This window comes from Marmota flaviventris, chromosome 4 (genome assembly GCF_047511675.1).
Source record: "Marmota flaviventris isolate mMarFla1 chromosome 4, mMarFla1.hap1, whole genome shotgun sequence".
NCBI lineage: Eukaryota > Metazoa > Chordata > Mammalia > Rodentia > Sciuridae > Marmota > Marmota flaviventris.
The window spans coordinates 159,020,993-159,031,685 of NC_092501.1; positions in this window are offsets into that span (position 1 = coordinate 159,020,993).

Sequence of the window (10,693 nt, forward strand, 5' to 3'; positions counted from 1 at the left end):
GAGGCTGGGGGTGAGGAGCCAGAGCAGACCCAGGCTCCGCTGCAGGCAGGTGGCAAAGCCCAGCCGGTTCCGGCTGTTCCCACCTCTCTGGGCTTCCACAGAACCTGAGTTAGACTGGTGTCTGTTCAGTTCCCAGTCGTTTTTTTTCTATGTATATGGGACACTGCTGGTCTTGGTGGTTGAATATAGAACACATCCCTTGTTTTGGGAGGCGTGTACTCTGGTCAGGGAGGAAGATGAGAAATGCTCAAACTAAAGTTCATCCTACAAAAGCACGATATGACAAGTTAACAGGAAGTGGACCCAGGAAAGTACCGAAGAGAATTAAAGGAAGGAGTTGTCATTTTAATCCAGGCACGCCCATGTTTTGGCCAGAATCAGGCATCTGATGAAAGACAGAATATGCTGGCACTTTACCAGGACAAGCCCATCCACCTGAGGAGAGGGACATGGCCTGTGCTGGAAGGTTCAGTTCTGCAGAGTTTCAGGAGGGACTGACTGATCAGAGAGGGCTCCACGTTGAAGGTGGGGTTTGGGCAGGACCTGGAAGGATGGACGAGATTTGGATAGGGAGAGGGACTCGCAGAAGATGTTCCAGGGTTCAGAGACGGTCCTCAGCAGGGCACGGAGCAGGGTGTGTGAGGAGCGACCGCAGCGTCGCCAGGGTTTGGCCTCTGGAGTGAAGGTTTCCGCAGGAGGGGTGGGAGACGACTCGGGAAGCTTAGGGAGACCCTCAGTGCACACCTGTCGGCAGGGGGAGCAGCCTGCAGGACCGGCAGGAGCTGGCTCCTGTCATCTTACAGCACAGCCCGGGGTGGCTCTGTTCTTGAGATCCTTCTTCAAAAACCCTGATTTTATGATTAAGCACCAAAGTCAAATGAATATTGAAATACTTATCTGAAAACATAGTGAATAAAAATTGTGGAATTATTTCCTTAACAGCAGGACATTTCTTAAGGCAAAAAAAAAAAAAAAAAAAAAAGAGAGAGTTATTTCCTTTATTATTTTTAGTACTTAACTGAATGCCCGCTAGTCTTTGGAGGATCAGAAATAAACTCTTATCTTCAGTCATTTTTCTTATCTTTGAAACTGATCCAATATGAGCATTTTCAACTTTTGAGTTGCAGGAACAAGTATTCTTAATAAAATTATATGGTACTTTCTTTGATATCTGATTTCTATCTTTGTTTATCGTCTTTCTTTTGACTTATTATTGCTAGATGCTTTTAAAAAACAGGTTGTATGGATTTTTTATTCTTAAGTACATAGAAAAATCTTCAAATAAAATAAATTTCTCTAGACCTTTTTTATATAAGAACAGAGCAAGAGTATATATTCTTTTCCTATTTCAACTGACTGCTAATAAGCATAGTTAGTAAGTCAATTTTGTGTGTTAAAGGGAGCAATAAAAAAGTATTCTGTTTCTAATTCTGATGTTTTACTCCTCCCCCCTTTTTGGGGCTATAAATGGAAGTATTTAGGGTGCTCTGCTCTTAGTGGTCTCTTGAGTATGTGTTCCGTGTTAATAAATTAAAGTAGAATGTGCATTTTTCTCTCTTTTCAGGAGTCTGTTATGTGTAGGTCTCATTTTGCTTTAAAGTTGGTTTCATTTTTCTTCTTTAAAGAACTCTACTAAGGTAAAATGAAATATGTAAACAGTTAAAGAAATACCAAGTCATTTAAATCATTGAAGTCATCCAAGCAAAGACCTTAAGACATGGCTTCAGTCCTTCATGATTATGTAAATCTTGCTGAGGGAAAAAGATATATGTGTAAGAACTCATGGAGCGACATTGCAGATTAGAATGCCAAACTTTATTACTAGTATGCACAGAATGTTACAGGAAGCTGGCCAGTGTGGCAGGCTAATGAGGGGCCCGGGTCACCCCAGATGTGTACTCAGAGAGGTAACAGGGCAAGGTGTGCTGGTGTGAAAAGGAAGATATTCCAGAGCCAGAGATGCTGGAGTCTGGCTGGCCTGGGGGTGGATAGCTTGGAAATACAGACGATCGATTTGAAATCTGTGTTGAGACTTATTGGGACTGGAGTGACCTTGATGAGCTCAGTGTCCAAGACCTGTTATATGCTGCAACATTGATCCGTCAGCTAATAATATCATTCGTTCATTGAACAAGTGGCATTTGACTCCTAATAGGGTATGTGTGGTCAAGTATTGGGTGTACAGACTTAGAGAAGAGACTAGAATAAGGAAACTAAGAGAGTGGTGTCCTTGTCCAGCTGTGAGAAAAAGAGGGCTTGCACTGGAAAGTGGTGATGTGAGTGTTCAACAGTGGACATTCACAGACATAGTTAACAGACAATATTGGGTGGCTGCAGTAGGTGAGGGGCTAAGGCTACAGGGTTGCATATAGAAGTCCTTGAAGGTGGAAGTCAAGCATTGGTGGGGGTAGTACAAGAGAGGGTGAAATACCATTACGCTGTGTGAAATCACGCACTAACATTTTAATTAACCGACATGCAATATATTGCAAAGATTCAGAACGTGGGCGTAACCCTCAAATAACACAAAAAGATACTTTAAAAATGGAACATTTTCCTCCTTAGGGTTATGATTCAGTAATCCCAAATGACAGTAAAACAGAGTCATAAAAAAGGAGATAAGACGAAGTGTGGAATGAACAGAACTTGGGGTGTATGACTGATGTACATCATCATCATCAGCTATAATATGTTTTTTTTTTACAAGACTATAAAATGATCAAGTCCTTGAAAAAGGTGATTGTAGAAAGGGTGGGGCAGTGACAAGTCTCTTAAGAGACGTTGCCTTGGGGAATGAAGCTGTTGAGTCAATTTTACCTTCTAGCCTTGGCCTTTTGTCAGAAAAAGTGTCATAAACAAAGGAAAGCCAACCTCCATGAGACCTAGGCACACTGTGTACCACAGGAAGGCTGACCCTTTGCAAATTTGCACTTTGCCTCTGGAAGAATAGTGTTGGTTGTCATGGAAGATGTGTTTATATAAATATCAGCATCCCCCGCACCCAGCACAAGTTAGGAGAGATGTGCAGGTCTCTGCTCACGTGCCCACGCACACAACACACACACATCAGGCACAATCATGCCATTTGCCCTTTGGTAAATGGCATCATTACTCATAAGTCTTTCCAAGGATTTTATAATAATTCAGTTAAGAGTTCAGTACATACTCTAGATAAATGTTTGTTTTGCCAAGAAACAAACCAACTTATTTGGTACTAACACCAAGGTGTAACTCTAACTGAGCTGCTGATGCACGTGTATGGAGCCTGATATATTTTGTTGAGTTATGAAATAGTACTTTGTAGGTGTAGGGATTATTTGAAAGACAAGAAAAGGACATTTTTTCTAGGTAGGATGGAAGAGGAATAAAGATAAAAAACCTTTTAAAAACCTGTTATACTTTAAAATACCATTATTTAGTGAATATTAGAGAAAACTAGCAAAACAAGACTTTGGGAAGTACACATACATAATCATAGGAGTCTAGAAGAAGTGGAGAAGTACAGGAAACAAACAAATCTAAAGATTAAAAAATTTGCAGCAGCTTAATTAATATGGAGAAGTGTGCACTGTAAGATGAGTGATTCCTTCAGAGATATTGGGGCATGCTGGACACATGATCTTATTCTCACCTCCTGGCCCTATGGAGACATGAGTTTTGTTACAAGGGAGACTGGACATAGGAAAAACTTCAGGAAGGGACATGCTCTGTGGCCTGGGGAGGCATTCCTGTGGGGCTGGAGGACATTTCTTAGTCTGGACAGCAGATTTTCCAGGCAAGGAAGAGAGGGGTCAAGTCTCCTAGCAGGAGTGGAGAACAGGGGTTGGAGAAGTGGTGGAAAGAAACACTTGGGGAGTTTAGACTCCAAAGGTAGAAAACTCTTTATAATGTTGGTGATTCATTCACAGTCTTTTACATCTTAAGAATTAGCACCTGGGGGATAAAGTTAAGCACAGTATATCACTTCAGTATTTTGGAGAACATCATTTGATACATTAAAATCCCTGGCATAGTGAACATATATTACTTTGGTATTCTTCAGAGAGCTAATGAATAAATATTGCATTTAAGCACATTCCCAAGAAACTCCTCTGAATTCACATGACAGCCCAGACACGCTTACTGTCAATAGGTTTGTTCTGGTTGGCTGTATTAGTAATGAGAACCTAAAACATGCCTAATGCTTACTGGATAGTGTTAGGATAGTCTGAGTAATAATTCTATGTGCAGCTGGAAACCTGGTAAATAAATGTGTATTTGAAAACTTTAAAAATATTACTGTACATTAGAATTACATAATTTTTATTTTTGTTTTCTGTCCTTCCACCCCACCACCTAATTGCTACATGGCAAGATTTCCTTTTTATTACATCAAATAAATAGTGTTATTATCCTTTAGAGAAATTTGTATAGTCTGGGTAGAGTTAATAAAAATTATTATAATTGTGCTATATACAAAATGAAATATATCCAACACAGAGTTTGGCAGTAACTACTAGGAAATAAAAAAAAATTAATCCCTGTTCTCCAAATCTGCAACTTCTGTGTTAATTACTTTTAAATGTAAGTCTATGGGGAAGATTATTTTGGCTTCAAAATGAGCAACTCTTTCTCCTAATCTGATTCAGAGCCAGTATATTCAATTTCACAAGTATGTATTAAACTTCTTTTGTGATAATGTGAGATATGGCAAATTAAATGTCATAATCCTCTATGGAACGTTCCACCTTGCTGCCCAAGCAAAATTCCATATGAAGAAATGTTGTCTTGACATTCCCTCGCCTCCTTTGTACTTTCTCTTTCTCACCTGTACCTGTTCCTCAGGTGTCTCTGTGGGTACCTTATGCCAAAGGTAACTCCAGGCACAAGGGATCACCAGGTCTCTAAGTTGGGAATGCTTCTAGTGGCTGCGACAGGGATGTGGTCTGCAGCAGCTTAAGTGGGTGGGTGTTTCCTTGGGTCAGGTGCCCAGGAGTCTAGAGTCCTCTCTTCCTCACAGAGCAGCAGATGGGAATTGTTGGTCTTACAGGCAGAACAATGTCAGCAAGACTGATAACAGGAACATCTTTTACCTTTGTAGTAACATCAACAAAAAAATTACCCATGCTTCTCCCCAAATCACCCTAAGAGATTTCTGCCTCTGTGTACCTGTCTGGAAGTGTGTCTCATGGCAGGCTATTGAGGGTCCAAGTCCAGGTGAGAGCATGACCTTTCAGTGGAGTTAGGAGTGGGAGGCAGGATTGGACATGAACCTCAGGGTTGACCGGACAGTGGTGTTTGCCACACGGGACCTTCCAGGAGAAGAGCACAGACACCGAGGGCAGGGGAAGGGGGTGGTTGCAGGTGGCGGAAGCTATAGACCAAGCTCCAGGCTTGGTACTCCCCTGTCATCCCCTGGTCTAGACCTGTAGGAGGACCCCAGGGGGCCATGTTCCTCTGAGGCAACTCTTATTTACTTTTTGCATATCATACAATAGAAAAAGATAGAAAATCAACCCAAAGCCTCATTTCCTCAAAATGATCTCAAATTTTCACTCCTTTAGATCCTTGGCGTTTAATATAAAGATAGCTAAATGCCAATTTAGTTTTTACTTAACGTTATTGCACAATCTTTTCCTCTCCGTCATTTTGTTTTTAATGAATATCTGTACCATCTTCACTGATGCCTTTAAAGGATCGAAATTGAGAGGCAGTTTAGTAGCTTGTAACGTTCCTGAGTGCCAGGAGACACAAAGTGCTGAATGTCCACCGTAGTAAAAGGACAGCATTGTATTTGCTATTTTTAAAAGCCCTTCATTTTGAACTCTCCGGGTTTGAGGAGTGTGCAGCCATGACCCCTTAAGACTTCATTCATGACGTGTGAGTTAGTCATTCAGCTAAAAACTGTAGGCTTAACACAGCTGGAAGCTTTTAATTTTTTTTTTTTACACATCCAAATTGCCATCTTAAATTTTAAATAGTGATACTATCTCTCTTTTTACATACATATATACAATATATATGTTTGTATTTTTTGTTTGCATTTTATTTGCAGAAATGACAATGATCATCCTTTAGAACTAGTTTTTCCCAACTTCCTTTGTAACCCTGAGCAGGCTTTTAAATGTAATGCTTAGCAAGTTACTAGAAGACCAGAACTCTGGATTTTAGAAAAAAGAAGACACTTCACATAATTTCAGCAGATTTTTAAAACCTATGTATGTCCTGTACAATTAAAGTCAATATTTACCTTTATCACCATAAGATTAAATAATTAAATACATTCAATTTCTAACCAAAGTTGCAAATACAATTTTGGGAATTCTGAAAATTTAAAACTAAAACCTTATATCACTTTAAAATACACCCAAGTAAATCTACACAACTCATGATAATCATTGTCTATTTAAAAAACCCAGAATTTTTTACCTTTGTATTTGGGAATTTCACGATGTTTTTCATTTTCTGTTGGATTGGTATTTTGATTCCTTCTCCACTGTAGAATTTTATTCTAAGGTAGTATACTCTTGAAAAAATTGTGGTTTCATGTATTTTTGGATGGTTATTATATAGGTTAGCACTGTGGTCAACCTATGGATCATACAGCCAGCAGACTTCTTGAGTTCAAATCTTGTTATCTGACAGCTGAATGTATTGTGGGCCAAACTCCAGGTGCCTTGACCAGACAAACTCTATTTTATACTGAGACTCCATTTCATATAAGAAATGTTTCTCCCATGTGAAAACCCTGCCTATGTCACCTACCTCCTGCTTAGCACACCCTGTTTGGTCATGCAAATGGCTTAAAAATGTTTCTTTCATTCTTGTTCAATGTATTCTTGTACAATGCACCCTGACCTGGGTCATTTGGACCTACTTCCTACTTTGCTTGTGGTTTTGGGCTATAGAAGATGTGCTATGACTCCTGATGGAGGTCCAGGGGTGCAGAGTCGACTTGGTCACTGCCCTTCAGCCCGCTGGCGAGTAAAGTTGCCTGTCTTGCTTCAAGACTGTGGTGTATATACACAATATAATATTATGCAGCATTAAAAGAGAATAAAATTATGGCGTTTACAGGTAGATGGATGGAGTTGGAGAATATCATGCTAAGCGAAGTAAGCTAGTCCCCCATATCAAAGGCTGAATGTTCTCTCTGATAAGTGGATGCTGATCCATAATGAGGAAGGGGTAGGCATGGGAAAAATGGAGGAACTTTGATTGGGTAAAGGGAAGGGAGGGTAGGGAGGGTGCATGGGGTCAGGAAAGATGGTGGAATGAGATGGACATCATTACCTTAGGTACATGTATGGCTGTACATATGATGTGATGCTACATTGTGTACAACCAGAGAAATGTAAAGTTGTGCTGCAGTTGTGTACAATGAGTCAAAATGCATTCTGCTGTCATAGATACCTAATTAAAATACATAAATAAATTAATAAAAAAGACTGACTTGGTGAATTATTTAATCTCACCACAACAAATGACCTTAGGGAAATTGCTTAACCTCCCTGTGCTTAAGTTCCTTGGGTTGTAAAATGGTTAATATTATAGAGAATTACCTTGGAGACTTAAATGAGTGCACATATATAAATAACTTAGAAGAAAACCTGGGACACTTTGCTGTTATTTTAGATTGAGATTTTTAGAGTTTAGTTCCTCCTTTTATACATGAAGAGGCGGATGATGACAGGAGGACTTTTGGTATCCATTATCTCTCAACTTTGAACTCCTTCCAAGTTCCATGCATCATCAAAACATTTGTTTAGCATAAAAGTTGACAACCTGATGGAATTCTCTTTTTGTTCTGTTGAAAACAAAGAGTTGGAAATATTGATATTTCAAACGGTTTCTGTAACTGAAGGCATTCACTATGTCAATTTCTGGGAAGTTGGCTACTAAAGGATTCTCTAGACTTACCAAATAGCTCTTAGAGCCTGGTACTCTTCATTTAGAGGCTCGAAATTTGATTTAGGATTAGCCCTCTGAAAGGGCTGGGAAAATAAAAATAGTAGACAAATTCCCCTGCTACATCTTGCCCAATAAAATTTTTGATCAGCTTTATTATGGTAAAATTTACATAGAATTGATATACCCATTTTGAAGGTGAGCTTGTGTGAATTTTGACGATAATATAAAGTTGTATATCCACCACCAAAGTCATTTGGAGCGTTTTCATTAGCCAACTTGTTTCCTTATGCATATTGCCAATCCTTTCCCAGATGCCTGGACCCAAATGATTTTTTTTGTTGCTCTTGTTTTATTTTCAGGTAGCATTGGTTAACTCTCGAGGAGTAAGATGGCTGGGTTATCTGTGTTTTGTGCTCAATTTTACCACAGTAGCTGCACCACCTGAATCTACAAGAGTCGCAGTTGACAATCTTGTCATCTTTGCCATCCTCAGTATTTTTTTCACAATAGTGATTTGATTGGGTGTGCAGTGGCACTTTATTGTGACTTTAATTTGTGTGTATCTGACTAGTTTATGATGCTGAATATCTTTTTATGTACTTATTTACCATCATTGTGTGCTTAGTTGCTCTAGTTGACATTCTTTGTTAAAATGAGCAAATTTTTTACTCAGTTTTATACTGTGTTGCCTGACTTCTTATTAGTGAATTTCAAGGTCTATTTTTGTACTTAATAATAAATTATTAAAATTTATTATTTTTAATAAATTATATTTATTGTATTTTTAATAAATTATATTGTGTTTTTATATTATCTTTTAAAAATATTTTTAAATCTTTGAGCCATATTTTGAGCTCATTTAATTTATTTAAAAAATGCCCTTTGTGGGCTGGGGTTGTGGCTCAGTAGTAGAGTTCTTGTCTAGCCTGTGTGAGGCACTGGGTTTGATTCTTAGCACTGCATATAAATAAGTAAATAAAGTAAAGGTCTATGAAAAACTAATAAAAATATTTTTTTAAATGCCCTTTGTATTTCTAGTTTTCAAAGCAAGGGCCCTTGTCAAACCAGTTAGCCAAACTGGGCTTTCTTTCTGTCAGAAAAATTATCTGACTGCATTTTTCAATTCTAACAAATATGAGTTCCATTTCTAAGACAGAAATGGCTTAGTTATTTGCCACAGCTATGTGTCTCCTGAAGGAAAAAACAAAACATGTGTCCTCTTTCAGTGCTTCTAATCAATGCACTTTTGTGGCCTTCATAGGGTCCCAGGGGTCCATCACTCCCAAGGGTGATGTTCTGGGTTAAGGAAGGTGCTGGCAGGTTAATGGAGAATGTCTTCACTCTCAGCCCACTTTGCAGTATTTCTATAATCAAAATTTTCAAACACAGGCCAAACAACTCCATTTCTAATTCCTTAAGAAAATATGCATACGACTGGGAAAGATGAGCTTTTCTCAGATATCAGTATTTTGAATTGTTTGATGTTAAAATTTTCCACCCTGGGCCAATGTACCACAGAAAGATTAATATGCTGAGAATAAGGCCCTGCTTTTTACAAGGGAGAACCCTGGCCATGAGAGAGCAGGAGAAAAAGGAGGTCCTGGGACAGCTCAAGCATCGGGCAGTTTTTAGAACAAACACATATACAAGTTGAAGAAATGGAAACTGGTTCCCTATTTGTGCCTGTCTACCCCTTGGATAATTTCAAGACCTCCTACGGTTGGATACCCATACTACAGTTTGAAGACTTGTATTCTGCACGTAGGTAGTTTTTGAAGGGCTGAAGGAATGAGAAACAATGGGATATCAAATATTCCACTATTCCTGCTGGAATAGTGAGCTCCTTGATGTCTCCTAGATGGAGAGCAGGATCAGGTCTTTGAAAGGTCAAATGAGGATGGCACCCTGGATTTCTTCTGTTGTCCTTGGTGAGAGATACTAATGCATGAGCTATCTAGTTGAAATCTCTCTTTCTCTATTTGTGTACATATACTTATGTATTTGTCTCACCATTTCATAAAGGAAGGTGGCTTTATTTATGAGCACATGAAGTGCTTTTATTATTATCATTATTTTAAATTAACTATCATTGTCGCACCATTTTAAAGAGTCTTTGATTAATGTTCCCCCTATATGATTTTCTTGGGGAAAACCTCAATTGGTATCAGTGGGAAACCTAATTATTAGAGTATTTAATTAAGAGTTTCTTTCAGGCACTTTTCAAAGAACAATTTAAGATCTCAGAAACTCTACCTTATTTATAACTCTAGAATGGAACAGTGAGGACATCTTGACAGTATTCATAAAGACTCAACGAGACCAGACATTACAAAAATTATTTTCATTTATTCAAGCCTTTAAAATAAAATATTCATTTAATATGATATCCACAGAGGCAATAAAATACATAATTTAATCGGCTTTTCAAACTCATTTAAAAATAGAGAGCTGTCATTTTAGAAAGCTTAGCTATTTTTCTTCCCTCTAGCACATTAGGGGAAAAAAAAACACAGCTCACAAGGAACCATAGCATGTAAGAAAGCCAAGTTCTGTCTTGCTCACGTATCTTAATCAACAGGGAGGAAAAACCTGCTGCTGCAGCTGCTGGCATCCGGGCCCTTGACTTTGGGTGTGCTGAAAGTTTGATATGAATTCGCAGTGTGTCTTTAGTGCACCTGTCTCCTTTCTGTTTGATGATCAGTGTGGGAGGTACTTAACAGCTAGACTGAAAGTCTTCCGTTTGCCTCCTTGAAGGCACATTCTTTGACATTCTCTAAAAAGAAAATCTGTACTTGCTCTCTTG